At 50.3% G+C, this 20,426-nt stretch overlaps 1 protein-coding gene across 3 annotated transcripts in view; it reads right to left on the bottom strand.

The window, feature by feature from the left end:
* Nucleotides 1–20,426, bottom strand: part of RPH3A (rabphilin 3A) — a 119,900-nt gene that overhangs the window by 83,633 nt on the left and 15,841 nt on the right. Inside the window, exon 1 of one of the 3 annotated variants that reach the window (XM_082230046.1) lies at nucleotides 9,484–9,581. The exons of 1 other annotated variant lie outside the window; for it this stretch is intronic. The gene's annotated coding sequence lies outside the window, so the exon portion shown is untranslated. Of the gene's footprint in view, nucleotides 1–9,483; nucleotides 9,582–20,426 lie in introns of those variants that run through there. One more of the 3 variants, XM_082230048.1, reaches the window with a different exon arrangement.

Below are 20,426 nucleotides of genomic sequence, written 5' to 3'. Positions count from 1 at the left end.
GATTTAACTACCCTCCGCTGAGAGACCCAACTGCTTAAGACTCCAAGAGGGAGCTTAACCTGGTTGGGAGAATGCCAACACCAGCAGCATTCCCACAAGACTAAAGAGAGGGACAGCTTCCACAGCAGTTAACTCTGGGGAGGGTCTACTGCTCAGGATGTCTGCCTTGCATGTCTGGCATCTCCAGCTTAAACAGCTGAACTGAGAAAGCCTTCACTCTGTTCACAGTGACATGCCAAATGTCTGATGCAGTGGAGGCAGTGTGGTGTAGTGGTTAGAGGGTCCGCCTAGGACCTGGGAGAGACCAGGGTTTGAATCCCCACTCAGCCATGAAGCTCACTGGTGGGTGACCAGCCACTGCCTCTCAGCCCAACCCGCCTCACAGGGTTGTTGTGGGGACTAAATGAGGAGGGCGAGGACCGTGCAAGTCATCTTGAGCTCCTTGGGTGAAAAGGTGGGAAGGAAATGCAATAAATAGATATCATAAGCTTGCCAACCTGGTGTCTTCCCGATGTTTTGACTACAACGCCCATCAGCGCTAGCCAGTACAGGCTGATGGAAGCCTGCAAAGAACATTAGGAAGAGCCTGCTGGTTCAAGCCAATGGCCCAGCCAATCCGGCATAGTCTCATAGTCTCACCAACCAGTTGCCCAAAGGGAAACAAGCAGAAGAGCCCCCTCTACTGGCATTCAGAAGCATTGCTGCCTCTGACCATAGAGGCAGAACATCAGATAAAGCGACCCCTGACCACTAGGTCCAGTCGTGGCCGACTCTGGGGTTGAGGCGCTCATCTCGCTTTATTGGCCGAGGGAGCCAGCGTACAGCTTCTGGGTCATGTGGCCAGCAGGACTAAGCCGCTTCTGGCGAACCAGAGCAGCGCACGGAAACGCCATTTACCTTCCTGCCGGAGCGGTACCTATTTATCTACTTGCACTTTGACGTGCTTTCGAACTGCTAAGTTGGCAGGAGCAGGGACCGAGCAACGGGAGCTCACCCCGTCGCGGGGATTCGAACCACCAACTTTCTGATCGGCAAGTCCTAGGCTCTGTGGTTTAACCCACAGCGCCACCCGTGTCCCGAACATCAGAGCCAGGAGCTATAAGGCTAGATGAGCTTGAAATGGGAGTTGCTTTTCCATTTTGCCCTACCGAGAGCTGAGCAGTACCCAGACCCTTGGCACACCCTGGTCCCGTAGGAAAACCTGGAACTTGGGCAGGGGTGCTTCAGGTGCAGTTCCTGGGCACGGCATTTCCAGAGTGGGAGCAACCCGGCGACCAGCTTGTTTCCATCCCTTTCCCAGCTCTGCAATGCAGCTTTCTTAAATATTGAACAGGCTGGCTGATGCAACTCCGGCGGGTAAAGCCAAGACTGAGGGACTGCTTGGCTTTCTTTTCTTCCCCACGTTGAGGAAGCCTGAACGCAATCAATCTTCATTCAGGAAAAGAAGGGGGAACAACCAAAGAGGACGTGGCGAGAGGAGAATAAAAGCAAGGGGGAGAGATCCGCAGAGCCTCTCCCTTTGCACGTGCCAAGAAGGTGTACAGAGGGGCAGGGAAGGCAGTCGGCTTTTTCGGGGCCCATTTCCCTGCGAGGAGAGGGGCACAGGGCTGGGCGACCCTCCAGATGCTGGTGGACTCTCAGGGATGCTGGGTGTTGGGAACTTCTGGTTCACGAGGTTGTTATATAATAGGTTTATGAGAAAATATGCAAGCTGAGGAGCAGGTAGGCACCCAGATGGGCAGCGCTGGGCTTTTAAAGCAACTTCAGCTCCGCACAAAGCGATCTGCCAGGCTGGCTCCTTGCCACCCACCTGCAAAAACACAGAGGCATCTGCATTGCAGGGGGTTGGACTAGATGACCCCCGGAGTAGCTTTCAGTTCTACAGTTCTATTATTCTTCAAGGTGGCGCTGTGGTCTAAATCACTGAGCCGAGGGCTTGCAGATCAGAAGGTCGCAGTTCGAATCCCCGCGACAGGGTGAACTCCCATTGTTTGGTCCCAGCTCCGTTCAACCTAGCAGTTTGGAAGCACATCAAGTGCAAGTAGATAAATAGGTACCACTCTGGCGGGAAGGTAAACGGCATTTCCGTGCACTGCTCTGGTTCGCCAGAAGCAGCTTAGTCATGCTGGCCACATGACCCGGAAGCTGCCTGCGGACAAATGCCGGCTCCCTCGGCCAGTAAAGCGAGATGAGCACTGCAACCCCAGAGTCATCCACGACTGGACCTAACAGTCAGGGGGTACCTTTACCTTTATTATTCTTCACTGGCTATGTTTAAAAGAGCTGAATGCCTTAACTGCAGCCTCCTGAACCCAACTGGGAGAGGGCTTGCAGGAGCCCCCAGCCCCCATTGAATCCCCTCTCCCCACTGTCAGCTATTAACGCCGGAAAGGTAATGTCCACACCTGTTATGACCTTATGGGCATAGCAGGATGAGTTCAGGTCAGCAGATAGATGGTCTTCGGGGGAGAGGTGGTTGCAGGCAAACTCCATGGTCCAAATCTCCCAAGAGTGGGGCAATATTTTCAGTCTGAGGACAACATTTCCTTGTGGGATAAAAAGGTAAAGGTAAAGAACCCCTGGACAAAAGTCCAGTCAAAGGCGGCTGTAGGGTTGCGGCGCTCATCTCACTTTCAGGCTGAGGGAGCCGGTGTTTGTCCACCGACAGCTTTCCAGGTCAGGTGGCCAGCATGACTAATCCACTTCTGGTGCAACGGAACACCGTGTCGGAAGCCAGAGCGCATAGAAACACCATTTCATTGGCTCCCAGTACGTTTCCGAGCACAATTCAAAGTGTTGGTACTGACCTTTAAAGCCCTAAATGGCCCAGTATACCTGAAGGAGCGTCTCCACCCCCATCGTTCAGTCCGGACACTGAGGTCCAGCGCCAAGGGCCTTCTGGCAGCTCCCTCACTGTGAGAAGTGAGGTTACAGGGAACCAGACAGAGGGCCTTCTCGGCAGTGGCGCCTGCCCTGTGGAACGCCCTCCCAGCAGATGTCAAGGCAATAAACAACTATTTTACTTTTAAAAGACAACTGAAGGCAGCCCTGTTTAGGGAAGTTTTTAATGTCTGATGCTGTATTGTTTTTAATATTCAGTCGGAAGCCACCCAGAGTGGCTGGGGAGAACCAGTCAGATGGGTGGGGTATAAATAATAAATTGTTGTTGTTTTGTTGTTGTTGTTTTATTGTTGTTGTTGTTGTTTACCTTCCCGCTGGAGTGGTACCTATTCATCTACTTGCACTGGCTTGCTTTCAAACTGCTAGGTTGGCAGAAGCTGGGACTGAGCAACGGGAGCTCACCCCATCACGCGGATTCGAACTGCCAACTTTCCGACCAGCAAGCCCAAGGGGCTCAGTGGTTTAGACCACACCACCACCCACTCCCTTGTGGGGACCAGGCGCTCATGATGGATAGAGCCAAAGGCAAAGGAGAGGGGTTAGGCAATGGATGTGACTCTTACCTTTTTAAGGAGGCAACATCACAGCCATGCAAAAGCTTCTGCACAGAGAGACCTGCCTACCTACATCAGGGCAACAAGGGGCATTATCAGCCGTTCATAAGTACATTCCAGGCATGCAAAGGCCGAAGAAGGCATGGAGCAGGGTCACTGAAGGTCATGACTTGGGGACAGTCCCAACAGCAAGGGCAAGAAGGAGAGATCTGCTGCCCAATGGCTACTAGCCAGGATGGCTCAGTTTTGCCACCACAGTGGGAGGCAGCAGGGCTTCTGAACAGCAGCTGCTGGAAACCACAGAGAGGGCTCGTGTGCTCGCCTTCTGCTTGTGGGAACAGGATCTGAGAACAGGATACCTGGGTTACGGGCGCAACAACTGAATGTCTACGCTCTTTTTTAATTACAAGAATACAAAGCTGAAAATGAATGAACTGCAGCTAAAATATTATGTTCCTTTTTCATATGGTCTAGTCCAGGGGTCAGCAAACTTACCGCGCCTCGGGCCAGTGTCTCCAGCGCCCATCACGCGGCAGGCCAGAGGGCGGGAGAGCGCGTGCCCATACGCATGCGCACACGCTATTTCCGGCGCACTTCCAGGTCGGAGGAGCACCGGAAATAGCTTGTGTGCCTGTGCACGGCCTCCTCCGACCCGGATGTGCACCGGAAATAACGCTTGTGCATGCGCAAATAACACATGCGCACAAGCTATTTCCAGTGCTCCTCTGACCTGGAAGTGGGCAGCCGTGCAGCGCTGCGCCGGTAAGAGCAGGTAGCGGGGGTCGCCGCGGGCCGGATAAATGAGTTCTGCGGGCCTTATCCGGCCCACGGGCCTTAGTTTGGGGACCTCTGGTCTAGACCTTCCCCTGCTCGCCCCCCATAATATTCTTAAAAGGGTCTCTTCTCCAGTCTTCAGAGAGTAGCTGGAAGTGGGGAGGCAGAAAAAGGTCCTCCTTTCCTTCCACTCTGCAGTTTTAATCTGAAATCTTAAGGACAATACTGTGCCCAGAGCTCAAAAACTGCTTGCCCTAATGAAATTCCCAGTCGCAAAATGCACCTAGAACAATGGGAGTTTCGAACACTGGGCTGGACCCGATCCTACAGGCTCTCCTTACGTTCCTAACCCCAGTCAGAGGCGCCAGCTTCTCAAGATGCTTGAGGGGACCCAACAAGACAGCCTGATGTCACGCACACAACATCGTGAAGAGCCAGGGCGCAGAGTTGAATGCCCTCTGAACATTGAGGGGACCTGGCCCCCTCCCCCCCCAAAAAAAGGTTGTGTGGAATGAAATGCCTCAGCTTCAGGAGCCGGCGCCTATGCCCAGAGCCAACCCATTTGGGTAACTGGAATTTCTGCAAAAACAAAACAAAGCTGTTCTCTACTTCCCCAAAGGGAGGAAAGACTCAAAGAAAGGGGTGTAGCATGGGGGGTACCATGGGAGCTGTGGTCCCAGGCACACAATTTTTGAGGGGGCTGAGCCAGGTGCCCCCATGCAGGTGGCCCCAGCGCAGCCTGGCCCGGTGCTCCTCTCCGCCCGCCAAGGGCTGCGTCGCAGGGGGGGCTCAGCACAGCCCCACTTTGCTCCAGTGGGGGTGGGGGTCACTTCAGTGGCAGTGGCAGAGAGGGCTGGGCTGGCGCCCTGCCCCATCCAGCGCACAAATGACCCCCCTCCCCGGCCCAGTGTGCAAACACACACACAGATGCCCCGGGCACCAGCAATGGATGCTACGCCACTGCTCAAAGACTGCAGAAGAAAAATGAGCATCAGCTGCTCTTCCTCCAGTATGAGCTGGGCATGCAGGCATCAAACCCAAATCCTCTGACTGCTTTGCTATCAATCTCTGCCCAGCATTTTCCCAGGAGCTGGGAACAACCTGCAGATTTTGCCAGTGCCAACACTCCTCTCAAATGGGTGGGGGAGGGCCTCCTCCATAAACAGCCCCCCTTCCTCCTCCTCCTCTTCCTCCTCACACCCTAATTCTTAGTCACCATCTATTCCAGGCACAGGAGGTATCTCAAATTGGCTCTCAAAGATGCCCCACAGCTCCCAATTAGCAATTTAATAAGCCGTTGTCTGGTGCATCCATCTAAGCAAAAAATGTATTTCAGAGAGCACAGAGGTTTCGAGGCCTATCAGCGCACGGCATCTCGCTTTTAATGATGCTCCAGCTCCTCTATCAGAGCCGCGCATCCCAATTAAAACCATGCTCAACAAAGACCCCCTTGGCAGCGAGGGCAGCGGCGCAGGGAGGCATTTGCTGAGAACACAATGCCAAAATGGAAACAGCCGTCAATAAAAGCAGATCAACAGCACGGCAGGACCTGGGGTGCAATTGTCTTCTCCCATATTCTCAGCTGGGCGTTGGCTTGACGTGATTGCTCAGTACCCAAAGAAGGCACTCTGCACACGCTCCTTTCGACTGCTCCACACCGTTCTGCCTAGGCATCTGCCCTTGCAAAGCCGCTGCTGTAGAGGTGAGCAGAAATAGATAAGATATGCCCAAAGAGCTTGCTTGCCAATGGCCCACCTCGTCCAATCTTTGTCAACCTGCTACCCTCCAGATGTTTTGAATTACAACTCCCATCAGCCCTAACCAGCACTGGCTGATGGGCACCTGTCACCTGGCAAAGAATATCAGAAGAGACAATGACCCATCCAGTCCAAATTATGTTCTCACAGTGGCCAACCAGAAGAAAAAGAGTTTGGATTTGATATCCCGCTGTATCACTACCCAAAGGAGTCCCAAAGCTGCTAACAACCTCCTTTCCCTTCCTCCCCCACAACAAACACTCTGTGAGGTGAGTGGGGCTGAGAGACTTCAGAGAAGTGTGACTAGCCCAAGGTCACCCAGCAGCTGCATGTGGAGGAGCGGGGAAGCGAACCTGGTTCACCAGATTACGAGTCCACCGCTCTTAACCACTACACCACACTGGCTCATGGGATGTCCGTGGGAAACTCAGAAGCAAGACCCAAGCGCAAGAGCATTCTCCCTTCCAGTGGATTACAGGAAATGGTTTTCAGAAGCATTCCTGCCTCTGAACAAGAAGGCAGCGCAGAGCCATCCTGGCTAGCAGCCATCAATAGCTTGGGCTACTGCAATGTGCTCTACGTGGGGCTACCTTTGAAGGTGACCCGGAAACTACAACTAATCCAGAATGCGGCAGCTAGATTGGTGACTGGGAGTGGCCGCCGGGACCACATAACACTGGTCCTGAAAGACCTTCATTGGCTCCCAGTATGTTTCTGAGCACAATTCAAAGTGTTGGTGCTGACCTTTAAAGCCCTAAACAGCCTCAGTCCTATATACCTGAAGGAGCGTCTCCACCTCCATTGTTCTGCCTGGACACTAAGGTCCAGTGCCGAGGGCCTTCTGGCGGTTCCCTCACTGCGAGAAGTGAGGTTACAGGGAAACGGGCAGAGGGCCTTCTCAGTAGTGGCGCCCGCCTTGTAGAACGCCCTCCCCTCAGATGTCAGGGAAATAAGCAACTACCTGACTTTCAGAAGACATCTGAAGGCAACCCTGTTTATGGAAGTTTTTAATGTTTGACTTTTTTACCGTGTTTTTAATATTCTATTGGGAGCCTCCCGGAGTGGCTGGGGAAACCCAGCCAGATGGGCAGGGTATAAATAAAATTATTATTATTATTATTATTATTATTATTATTATTATTATTACATGAAGGACTTCGCTTTATCTTCCAATATTCAGCTTTACTGCTGAATTCAAGTGCTATGAGAGAGGGAGAAAACCATTTTCGCCACAATCAACTGGCCCTCTGGAAGACACTAGGCATGCATTTAAAGAACGTCCCACGCGCATTCAAAGCACATGACTACCCCCAAAGAATCCTGGGAACTGTAGTTTGCTATGGGTGCTGGGAATTGTAGCTCTTTGAGCTACAGTGTCCAGCTTCCAGTTGAATTTATGGTGTGGATCTACCCATAGGTAAATGAATTACGTTGCCCAAATTAGAGGCAAGTTCAATGTGTCAGGATAAAGTATGAGCCCCAGGCCCTGTTTTGTGCCCCTGTTGCTCTCTTCCTGCAAACACAGAAGATGGCGGGCCTGGAGTTGCAAGCCAGTGGTGGTGTGGTGTTTAGAGTGTCCGACTAAGGCCCGGGAGATCAGGGTTCGAATCCCCACTCAGCCATGAAACTCCCTGCAATTAATGCTCGCGACTGCTTTGCACTGGCGTTTGCTTTAGGGAAAGAGGTCGCTTTGCTAACAATTTCATGGCATCGCTTGAGTTTGATTTCCTGAGCACTGCCGCGAGCAGGTGTCTTCTTGTTCCAGCGCAGCGCAAAGAGCTGGAAGGGACTTTAAGGGTCATCCAGTCCAACCCCCTGCAATGAATGAATCGCAGCTAAAGAACCCCCGTGTTCCTCTTCTGAACGCAATGCAATCTGGGAGAAGGAGGGGCTGGAATGTGGGGTTAAACCCCTCCCTTCTGCACCATGAAGCCAACAGCAACCAAAGGACTGGCATCACCTCCAGTTTGTTCCCAAGGTCCAAGGATGTGTTCATGGAGTCCTCCTAAATGTGGCCCTCAAGGCCTCTTTCTCTGGCCCCTGGGTCCCCCCCTGGGCCACGACCCTTCCACAAACCACACCCCCTTCCCTGCCCCTGTCACGGGCTGCCCTCAAGTGTTTGTGCCTGGCTGGAAGGTGTTCCTGAACTGCTGTTTTGCCTCTCTCTTGCCCAGATGGAAGACACGAGAAATCCCGGGGGAAGCTTAGTGCACAAAGGGAAGAGTTGTACCTGATGCTCCACCGGGTCTTGCGTCTGGCCCCACCGACTGCAGGCGTTTGTCATTATTTTGCATTTACGTATTTATATCCTGCCTTTCTCCCAAGCCAGGATTCAAGGTGGCTTACAAAGTTTAAAAGTGTTATTGCAAAATATGCATTATTTTATATATATATGTATCTATATGTAATAAAAACACAATACAGTCGTACCTTGGATCCCAAACAACTTGGTACTCGTACATTTTGGCTCCTGAACACTGCAAACCCGGAAGTGACTCTTCCAGTTTGTGAACGTTCTTTTGGAAGCCGAACGTCCGACAGGGCTTCCGCGGCTTCCAATTGGCTGCAGGAACTTCCTGCAGCCAATCGGAAGCCACACTTTGGTTTCCAAATGTTTTGGAAGTCGAAGGGACTTCTGGATGGATTCCGTTCGACTTCCAAGGTACGACTGTACATTTAGAGCCAGCAGTTAAAGTGAAGTTTGCCCTGACAGCAGCCCAGCCGTCTGCACTGGATAACAAGGAGGGAGCTGGTCTGCCCTCTCCTGGGAGCGAATCCCAGATTTGGGAGCAGCCACAGAGAAGGCTCTCTCGCGTGTCACCACCAGCCATGCCTCTGATGTTGATGGGACAGAAGGAAGGAGCTCACCCAAGGATCTTAGCACCCAGGCAGGTTTGTAGAGTCATGCCTCGGGCTACAGATGCTTCAGGTTGCATGTTTTCGGGTTACAAACATGCTGAAACCCGGAAGTACCGGAACGGGTTACTTCCGGGTTTCGGCGCTCACGCATGCGCAGACGCACCGAATTGCAACCCGCGCGTGCACAGGTTGCGGACGCTGCGGGTTGTGAACGTGCCTCCCACACGGATCACATTTGCAAACCAAGTGTCCACTGTATAAGGAAATGCCTGGGCCCCAGCCCGGCCAGTGTCCCTGGGAAAGTGCCCCATCAGGGAATGTGGCCCTTCATCCGAAAAAGGCTCTCTGCCCTAGAGCCGGCGGGAGTGGGGTCCTTTCCCTCTTTCCTGGGAGCCAACCACACCCTGGGCAAACCCCAGTTACACTGCAACAGCAGATCCCAAGAAGCTGAGGCACTTCACGCGATTCCTGAACGGCTGCCCAGCCTTCCTTCTGCTGCGGCAGAAGGCGTCTCGGAGCTGCGCTCTACTCACAGAAGGGAGAGGCAAAATTAAACGAAAACAGCGCAGGAGCTTTTCAATGAAACGCAGCCTTCTTTCCTCCTCCTCCCCCCACTTCAAAGCTCATTCACAACTCACGTTCCATTCTTGAGAACGAGGAATCCAGTGTGTTCCCGTTCCAGTCCGTTGTTGCCAAGAGAGAGCGTAAGGGAGCCGCCTCTGCTGCAATGTGAATTTCCTCCTGCTTGGTGCAGACATCTGCAGGGTGGCGAGCAAATTCGCCAGGCGTGCCCACCCCCAGAAAGAAAAGGGGGGGAAACCCTGCAATTGGGAACGGCTGCAGAGGAGAAGCAAAGCACAGCTCCCCGGCAGGTAGATCGCAAGTCGCTCAGGTAGAGCAGCTCCAACTCCTACCCCAGCCATCATTGCAGGCAATGGGAACATTGGGCATCACAGCCTTTTCGTGCAACCCCCTGCCTAGAGGAGAGGTCTATCAATGGCTACTGCTAGCCTCTGCCTTCCACAGTTGGATGCAACAGTGCTCCCAAATCCCAGTTGCGGAAGCCACAGGAAGGGCTTGTGTTCAAATCTTGCTTTCTGGTTTCGCACAAGCATCTGGGTGGCAGCTAGGAAGCTCGACTAGATGGGGCAGGATCTTCTTATGTTCTCCCTTATGCCTGGAATCCCACCCCAGAATACCTCTGCCCACTTCCACCCCATCCATTCCTACAAGCACCTCAATGTTGGCATCTGTCTGCCTCAATAATAAATAATAATAATAATAAATTTTATTTATACCCCGCCCTCCCCGCCAAGACCGGGCTCAGGGCGGCTAACACCAGGTATAAAAACAATTGATTGAAAGACAACTTAAAAACAAGATTAAAATACAACATTAAAATGCAGCCTCATTTCAGTAGGAACTCAAATCAAAAACTTTTTTTGGGATGAAAACATCAAGTCTTCACCAAGGCCAACTATCCAGACTGGTCCAACGTAGGCCAGAAAAAAGCCAGGAAAGAGGGGAAGGAGATCAAGTTGATTCCAAGCCAAAGGCTAGGTGGAACAATTCTGTCTTACAGGTCCTGCAGATCCCACAGGGCCCTGGTCTCATGAGACAGAGTGTTCCACCAGGCCGGACCCAGTGTTGAAAAGGCCCTGGCTCTGCTTGAGGGTAATCTGACTTCCTTAGGGCCCAGGACCTCTAGGGTGTTGCTATTTCTGGACCTTAAGGTCCTCCATGGGGCATACCGGGAGAGGCGGTCCCGTAGGTACGAGGGTCTGGAGACAAGTCAAACCACTGCATTAGCAGCACCAAAGTGGCAAGTTTGGACAGGGTGGGCAGCCCGGCCAGTCAAAGCTGCTCCTACCGTGTGGCTGCTATCGCATGCTGGCGGTGTCTAGCAGCCACAGGGGAGAGCTGAATGGACCAGAGGGAACCACAGATGGACAAAGTACCCCAGAAGAAGCATTACATGTCCCCTAGCAGAAGGTGAAAAAGCTAAAGGACCCCTGGGTGGTTAAGTCCAGTCAAAGGCAACTATGGGTTTGCAGCACTCATCTAACTTTCAGTCCGTGGGAGTCAGCGTTTGTTCACAGACAGCTTTCAAGGTCCTGTGGCCAGCAGGACTCAACCACTTCTGGCGCAACAGGACACCGTGACGGAAACCAGAGTGCACAGAAACGCCGTTTGCCTTCCTACTGAAGCGGTACCTACTTTTCTACTTGCACTGGTATGCTTTCAAACTGCTAGGTTGGCAGGAGTTCCATCCGTCGAGGGGATTCGAACCGCCGACCTTCTGATCGGCAAGCCCAAGAGGCTTAGTGGTTTAGACCACAAGGCCACCCGCATCTGTTGTCCCCCAGCAGAGGTACTACCCCATCCCTAGTACGCCATACGCCCCCTCTACAAGCACCAATCATTACCAAACTTCAGTCTACTAAAATCTTCCCTCTGCTGCCTTTCTCTGGACCTGAACCCCCTGCTTTTCTCTCTCTTCCCGTCCCTGCCACCCAGATTTGGGGCTTTCTGACACTTTACGCCAGGGGTAGGCAAACTAAAGCCCATGGGCCGGATCTGGCCCAATCGCCTTCTCAATCTGGCCCAAGGGCGGTCCAGGAATCAGCGTGTTTTTACATTAGTAGAATATGTGCTTTTATTTAAAATGCATCTCTGGGTTATTTGTGGGGCCTGTCTGGTGTTTTTTCATGAGTAGAATGTGTGCTTTTATTTAAAATGCATCTCTGGGTTATTAGTGGGGCATAGGAATTCGTTCATTTTTATTTTTTCCAAAATATAGTCTGGCCCCCCACAAGGTCTGAGGGACAGTGGACCGGCCACCTGCTGAAAGAGTTTGCTGACCCCTGCTTTACGCTATGCTGGAAGAAGAAGGCATCCACTCACCCCAGCGCAGAGGAAATTAAGCCTTAGAGATGCAGGACATTGACATTATCCGTGAGGCAACCTCTTTCCCTAAAGCAAACATCATCACAGAGGAGCCATGAGCATTAATTACAGGGGAAACAGAGCAGCTCTCAAAGTACCTGTGTACACAGGTAGATAGGAAGGTAAACAAACAGATGTGAAAAGGAAGAGGTAGATCTAGAACAGGAGGGAGGGGGGCACTTTATCCAGGATAGCTAGACTCTTTTGCAATGGGGGGGGGTCCTCAGAATGTGCACCACGACAGCAGCACTGCAGCATTTTGGGGAATGCCCTCGTCTAAGCTCTCCAGCGCACGGTTCCTGGAAAATACCGTATGTCTCTGGAAAATGTGTCTCTGTGGACCTTGAGTCCTGCAGGGTGTTTTGGGCACCCACTGCAGCGAGAAAGCTGTGGGTGCAGGGCAGCCGGCAGCGGTGGGGGGGGGGGACTCACTAGGAATTAGCCTTAAGGTCTTCAAAATGTCCTAAGGCAGGAGGAGAAAGGAAGCAAAGTCTGCAGTTTTAAAATAGTGCTTTGCCCACCCTTCTCAGGCCCCCCAGCTGGGGAAACAATTAAAAATCATTTTTTTAAAGTGACAGCTGGACCATAAAGAAGACTGATCGCCAAAGAATTGATGCTTTTGAATTATGGTGCTGGAGGAGACTCTTGAGAGGCCCATGGACTGCAAGAAGATCAAACCTCTCCATTCTGAAGGAAATCAGCCCTGAATGCTCACTGGAAGGACAGCTCCTGAAGCTGAAGCTCCAAGACTTTGGTCACCTCATGGGAAGAGAAGACTCCCTGGAAAAGACCCTGATGCTGGGAAAGATGGAGGGCACAAGGAGAAGGGGACGACAGAGGACGAGATGGTTGGGCAGTGTTCTTGAAGCTACCAGCATGAGTTTGACCAAACTGCGGGAGGCAGTGGAAGACAGGAGTGCCTGGCATGCTCTGGTCCATGGGGTCACGAAGAGTCGGACATGACTAAACAACTAAACAACAACAAATACACCCAAATGGCAAGCAGTACAGTAAGCATAAAAATCCATTACGGATGATGAGGCCACCACACACACCTTCCCAAAGCCAGGATGAAGACCTTATAAAACAGCTCCTGGTGCCCCCCCCCCATACACCAAAAAGAGAGAGAACGTCATATGCAGCACTCAAGCAGGCAGAGACAAAGACAGAGATAGTGATGTTATAAGAATTTAAGGTCTCAAATATATAAATTAAATGTTCATAAATTTACAAGGCAAACACATACCTAAGTATGTAAACCACTTGTCTGAAACAGTACAGGAGAACCATCCTGAAACCATTTTGAGTCTCACAATTTTGCCATTTTGGCATAGTCCCTCATCTTCAATAGCCATTCTTCTCACAGAAATAAGGTGGGTCGTGAAAATGGACACCTCCAGTGTCAAGAGCCAGGGTGAAGAGATGTGTCTTCATCAACCTCTGAAAGCTGTGCACTGAAAGCACCAGGCGTACCTCTGTGCAGAGCGAGTTTCAAGGCTCAGGGGCCACCGCAGGTTTCCAAGCAGGAGCTGATCACGGTGAGGGTTTGTCAAACGTGCCATCCTCCTAGCACGTTTCTCCCTTTCGTCCTGGGTTCGAGCATCTTCAATTGGAGTCCTCGCAGGCCAGTGTTACCCAGTTGTCAGGGTTTATACTACATTTTTTTTAGATTTGCCTTGAGAGAGTCTTTAAACCTCTTTTGTTGACCACCAGAATTACGCTTTCCATTTTTAAGTTCGGAATAGAGTAGTTGCTTTGGAAGACGATCATCAGGCATCCGCACAACATGACCAGTCCAACGAAGTTGAATAGTTTTGATGGCACATATATACAGAAGTATGGGACGCAGGTAGCACTGTGGGTTAAACCACAGAGCCTAGGACTTGCTGATCAGAAGGTTGGTGGTTCGAATCCCCACAATGGGGTGAGCTCCCGTTGCTCGGTCCCTGCTCCTGCCAACCTAGCAGTTCGAAAGCACATCAAAGCGCAAGTAGATAAATAGGTACCACTCCGGCGGGAAGGTAAATGGAGTTTCCGTGTGCTGCTCTGGTTTGCGAGAAGCGGCTTAGTCATGCTTGCCACATGACCCGGAAACTGTATGCCGGCTCCCTCGGCCAATAAAGCGAGATGAGCGCCGCAACCCCAGAGTCGGCCCCGACTGGACCTAATGGTCAGGGGTCCCTTTACCCTTTATACGGTGGTACCTCTGATTACGTACTTAATTCGTTCCAGAGGTCTGTTCTTAACCTGAAACTGTTCTTAATCTGAGGTACCACTTTAGCTAATGGGGCCTCCCACTGTCGCCATGCCACTGCCATGCAATTTCTGTTCTCATCCTGAAGCAAAGTTCTTAGCCCGAGGTACTATTTCTGGGTTAGCGGAGTCTGTAACCTGAAGTGTCTGTAACCTGAAGCGTCAGTAACCTGAAGCATATGTAACCCGAGGTACCACTGTAGAACCCCAGCATAGGATGGAGGGGCTCACAGCAAGAACCCCAACAGATCTTGCTTCTCCACAATAGTGGCAGCTATGGATCCAGCACGGAGCAAGCAGGTCTCTGCTGTCTCTAGCCTCCAGTTCACTCTCAACTCTGCTTTCTCACACACAACTTTGGCTATTGTGCTGCTACCTAGGAGCTAGAACAACTCCTTTGGTTATGCTAGTCATGGTGGCAAACACCATTATCAAAGGGGCTTGTTCAAAAAGCTTGTTCTCTTTTGTTCTAACAGCCCTCCCCATACAGAATCCCCAAAATCAGAAGGGACTTGAGGCATCATCCAGACTTGACTGCCCCCAAACCCACAACCTCTGGATCTTTTTTTAAAAGGGGTGGGAACTGTTACAGATCACTGCAGATGGTGACAGCAGCCACGAAATTGAAAGACGCCTGCTTCTTGAGAGAAAAGCAATGACAAACCTAGGCAGCATCTTAAAAAGCAGAGACATCACCTTGCCAACAAAGGTCCGTATAGTTCAAGCTATGGTTTTCCCAGTCGTGATGTATGGAAGTGAGAGCTGGACCATAAAGAAGGCTGATCGCCGAAGAATGGATGCTTTTGAATTATGGTGCTGGAGGAGACTCTTGAGAGGCCCATGGATGGCAAGAAGATCCAACCTCTCCATTCTTCAGGAAATCAGCCCTGAGTGCTCACTGGAAGGACAGATCCTGAAGCTGAGGCTCCAATACTTTGGCCACCTCATGAGAAGAGAAGACTCCCTGGAGAAGACCCTGATGTTGGGAAAGATGGAGGGCACAAGGAGAAGGGGACGACAGAGGACGAGATGGTTGGACAGTGTTCTTGAAGCTACCAGCATGAGTGTGACCAAACTGTGGGAGGCAGTGGAAGACAAGAGTGCCGGGCGTGCTCTGGTCCATGAGGTCACGAAGAGTCGGACACGACTAAACCACTAAACAACAACAACTGTTACATCAAGGATAGCTTACATAGAGACATGCCAGGCGCACGCATAATCTCTCTCCAGCATTTATATTTATGCCACAGAACGCAAACAAAGTCCTTGGCATTAGCAATTGAACCAAATTATTTATCTGTTATCCTCTTAATAGCAGGTGCAGATTGTTCCTCTCCTCGCTGGAGAATTATGTCCTTATTTTGTTATGATGATTAAACCAGGGGGAAAATCCCATTGTAGGGGAAATTCATCACAGAAGAGCACCCCCCCTTTTTTTTTCTCAGACGGCACGGCAGCAGCAGAGTTCAGAAAGAGAGAAAATAAACATTCTGCTGCTCCATATGCTTTGGATTTCTGAAAATGGCAAAGCAAAGCAAGGAGAAAATTCATGCTGGGGTACAACTAAAGGAATACTACCTGTGCAAGCAGATCAGCCATAGCTCAGTGGCAGAGCTCCTGCTTGGATGAAGAAGGTCCCAAGTTCCAGTCTTGGTGTGGTTGGGAGAGACTCCCTGCCGGAAGCCCTGGAGACCCACTGCTGCCTGTCAGTGTAGGCACAAGGAGCTAGACCAGTGTTTCCCAAACTTGGATCTCCAGCTGTTTTGGGACTACAACTCCCATCATCCCTAGCTAGCAATTCCCATTGTAGGGCCATAAGAAACCCCCCCCCCAAGGCCTTTCTGAGAAAGGAGAGGTCCGTCAGGAGAACAAGGCTGGCATAGATGGAACAGGCTCAAATGTTTATTATTGAATGTTGTAAAGAGATAAGCAAACTCAGGAATGCACATGGCCATGGTGTTGTTGGGGGGGCGGACATGGCAGGGAGGAGGGAGATTGCAGGAAGGAGAGAGGCCAAGACCTTAGATGGTAATAGGAACTTACTATAACTTTCGATTTCCCAGAAATCAGGTGGTTTACAAGAAATCAGGTAGTATTGTATTCTGCAAATGTATAAAAAGCTGGCTCGCTCAGAATCCGGGGCGCAGACATCAGGCAAACGCTTGTCTGTACCATTTTTGTCATGACAAAATAAACGATTCTGTTACTGCTGTCATTTTGACTCTTTGAAGCAACGCCCTGATTGCTCCGAGGATCCCAGGAAAAAACAAAACAAAGGAAGGGTCCTTCACATCATCAGAGGTCCTGCTCCCTAGTAGAGCAGTCTTTGCCAACCTGCTGCCCTTCTGATTTTGTTGACCTACAACTTCCATCAGCCCCAGGATGACAGGGCAATGCCGGTTGGGGCTTATGGGTCTCCAGCAGAGAAGGGTCTTCTTCCCCCTGGTACCTTGATCCATGTGTGAAGTGGGTTCTTGGCCTTAGAGGTAGGCTCCTTTTTTTGATCCACTCACACGTCAGGAAGTCCTAGGTGTTCATAGAGGAATGGGGCAAAACACGCCCCCTGAATTTCAGTGGATCCAGTGTCTGGGGCAGGGGGAAGCCCCCCCCCCCAAAAAAAACCTCCACTCATTCCCAAACTGCAGCCTCTGCAATTTGTCCCTCCATGTTCATCATCATCATTCCATAGCATGGCTGTTGAGGACACAAGACAGAGCCTTCTCTGTGGCGGCTCCCATTCTGTGGAATTCCCTCCTAAGGCTGGCTCCCTCTTTGCTATCCTTCTGCTGGCAGGCTGGGAGCTTCCTTGTTCAGACAGGCGTTTGAGGGTCAGAAAATGCTAAGCAGTGGACCGCAGTCAAGTTTCAAAGACTTTTTCCCTGGAAGCTCCCAGTAGATCATGGGAACCGCTGAATTTTTACTTATTCATTTATCTTGCTAGTTCTAAATGTGTTCCGATGCATTTTCACTGCTGTTTTTAACTTGTTTTGCTCTGCGTTTTACAACGATGCTTAATAATAATACAGTGGTACCTCGGGTTACATATTCTTCAGGTTACATACGCTTCAGGTTACAGATTCCACTAACCCAGAAATATTACCTCAGGTTAAGAACTTTGCTCCAGGATGAGAACAGAAATCATGCTCCGGCAGCAGCAGGAGGCCCCATTAGCTTAGGTGGTGCTTCAGGTTAAGAACAGTTCCAGGTTAAGAACAGACCTCCAGAACGAATTAAGTTCTTCACCCGAGGTACCACTGTAACGACATCCCTATATTCATCAGAGAAATGTTGGAGGGTATGTAGTGGTGACGCCAGAAAAACATTTGGAGTGGGGCTCAGAAGGGACAAGTATGTGGGCAAGTTGTGTTCCACATGTGAATATAGATCTCTGAAGTGTCCATTAATGACAGGTGTCCATCGATGGAGGGGAGGGGAGGGGGTGAGCTCCTTTGGGGGGGACACCTTGCCCCCCTCCTCTAGCGCTACCCATGGCCACAGATCTCCAATCATGTAGCCTGTCCCACAGTCTATCTTGCAGCCTCAGAGAGAAGGCAAAATTCGAACCCAAGACTTCCCGGTCTAGCGCAGGGCCCCTCATTCCAGGCCTGAGCCTCGTCTCTTAATAACAGCACAGTCCTAGAGTTATATAAACCCTTGTGATACGCTGCGCTTTCCGAAACACAGCAGTGACCTGGCGGGGGGGAGGGGGGTCTGGAGGAAACCCAAAAGCTGCCACATTGCATCTCTATTATCTTTTACCCCCCCCCGTCGCCGTTCCGAAGGGCCCACCGCCCTCTCCATCCCAAAAGAGCTTCGGAGACAGCCTCACCATGGCAACCACATCCACTCCTCCCTACCGCCCCCCCCCCCGCAAGCCAGTGAACCACTAAATGCCAGAGAAAGCCAGGCGGAGAGATGGAGAGCTGTAAAAATAACCCACGACGACGGGGCTTAGAAGAAATTTGACGCGCTGCAAATCTCTGTTGAAAATCCAAAAAGCGGGGCACTGAATACCTGCTGGGCTGAATTTTAAAATCCATCACAGGCAGTTAAAAGGGGAGGAAAGTGAGGACACCTGCTGGCTCCCCCTTCTCCTCCTCCTCCTCCCCGCTGCACCAATTCCTGAATTGAGCCACGTATCGCATTGCTAAAGATTCGACCAGCAAACCTTCCCAGCTTCGGATCCTCACCTTCCAATGATGGCAAGAAGGAGAGGTTTCAGTTTGTATCCACCTGGTTCGCCCTCCCCCAAGCAAAGCACACCTCTCCTTCAAAATCCGAACCAGTCGAGATTTTTGCTGCCAAGAATAATGTATATAATAATCGAGGTAATATGTAAAAAAATGCATTATATTAGGGAAACTGGCTTGCAAAAAATCTATTAGGCATGGTTCCATTAGGATGAATGCACATGAAAGCGCAAACAAAATTCCACTTTTAAAAAAATAACGAATGAATGCAGAAATTGGGGGAACTGGGTTTAAGATTAGGAAAACGGGAACTGGAGGTATAGAAATGTTCTTCCATCCCTGTCTCCAATCCAGAAGATTATTCTGGATAATAATTTGCTTAATTTGCAATGCTGCCTCCAAAGTATATAAGTATAAAAGGAGAAAGATACTGGAATGGAGAGGGGGTAGGATCCAGCAACAACAGTATGAGAAGCCAGCAATTGAGCAATTAAAAGGAGAGCTAAAAACTTTAATGAGGACAAAAAGGCTTAAAATGCCAAGAAACAAAAGCAAATTAAATGAGGAGAAGGGATCTAAAAACAAGACATTTCAAAGCAGCAAATTTTAAAAGCCTGGGGAAACGTAAAAGTCAGCAGACAATAAAAAGATCTTAAAGGAGGGATGGACAAACGCATCCTTTTCAATCTCTCATATTTCATAGAATCATAGGTTTGGAAGGGACCCAAGGGTCATCTAGTCCAACCCCTAAAATATCTTCATCAGTCTGTGATATATGTTAGTCCTCATGAAAATTCAACCCACATTTTAAGGCACATGTGCAAACAATTTCCCCCAACAAAATTCATTTGTGTATGTTATTTTCATCACCATCTACATATATGCCACTTTACGCATTTTACCTGAATATACATTTTTGTACACATTTGGAGGTTGAAAATTCAGAGAAGCGTGGATTTCAAAGGACGCCTGCTTTGTTTCAGGAAGTACAAATTGAGCAAGTCCACATTAAAGTCAACTGAGCAGAAATGGAGCCACCAGCAAGAAGGCCCTTTGCTTGTATTGCAGAGATCAGCCTGCAGCAACCTGATGCCCCTCCAGATGTTTTGGGAATTGTAGCCTGCATCTGGAGGGCATCAAGTCAGTCGGTGGAATCTGGTACTTGAACGGCTGGATCAAAAAACCTCAGAGGTATTTACTTTTAGGACTAACCGATCAACAATTCCATACCTTTAAGAGGTAGCGTGGTGCAATGGTGAGAATGTTGAGCAAAGGCCTGGGGAGACCCGAGTTCAAATCCCCCACTCAGCCATGAGTATTGCTAGATGGAATTGGACCAGTCACAGGCAGATCACATTACTGCACAGGGTTGTGTGTGGATAAAATGTGACCCTTGGAAGAATATGTGAAGCAATAAAGCAGCAAGGTTAGGTATCACACTGTTTGGCCCTTCCCCATCTCCTTTAGGAATTCTAGAAACACAACACTGGCAAGCCCCTTCCCCACCTGTGCTGCGTTTGGGGGGCTGCGTCAGACAGCTGTGCCTGCAACAGTTTGCTGGATGAGCTCCGAGTTCAAATCCCTGCACAACCGTTACACACGAGACAGAATCAGAGAATTGTAGGATTGGAAGATACTGCATGGAGCATCTAGTCCAATCCCCTACAATCTCAACTAAAGCATTTACGTAACCTCTGCTTAAAAATCTTCAATGAAGGGAAACCCACCACCTTCCAGAGCCTCTTACAGCCAGAAAGTGTTTTCGTAGGTTTAGCCGGAACTCCTTCCTTGTAACTTGAAGCCATTGGTTTGAGTCGCTCCCTCCAGAGAAGGAGAAAACAGGCTTGCTCCATCTTCCAGATGACAGCCCTTCAGATATAGGAAGATGGCTACATATCATCTCTCAGTCTCCTCTTTACCAGGCTAAACATACCCAGCTCCTTCAACCGTTCCTCATAAGGCTTGGTTTCCAGAACTTTGATCATCCTGTTTGGATTCCTCTCCTCAGCACACCTTCCAGCTTGTCAACATCCTTCTTAAATTGGCCGTGCTCACTATATTGGATGCCCCTGAATTAAAGGATCAGTCAAATTTATGGTGGAGATCCATCCATAGCTATGAGCCTCCAGATTCTAAAGCACTATACCTCCAAGTACCAGCGGGAACCAAGAGGGGAAAGCCATCTTGCCATT

This window comes from Podarcis vaucheri (assembly GCF_965113315.1).
Source record: "Podarcis vaucheri genome assembly, chromosome: 7".
Lineage (NCBI taxonomy): Eukaryota > Metazoa > Chordata > Lepidosauria > Squamata > Lacertidae > Podarcis > Podarcis vaucheri.
Note: the sequence above shows the minus strand (reverse complement) of the source record. Positions and strands in the feature narration are given on the sequence as shown.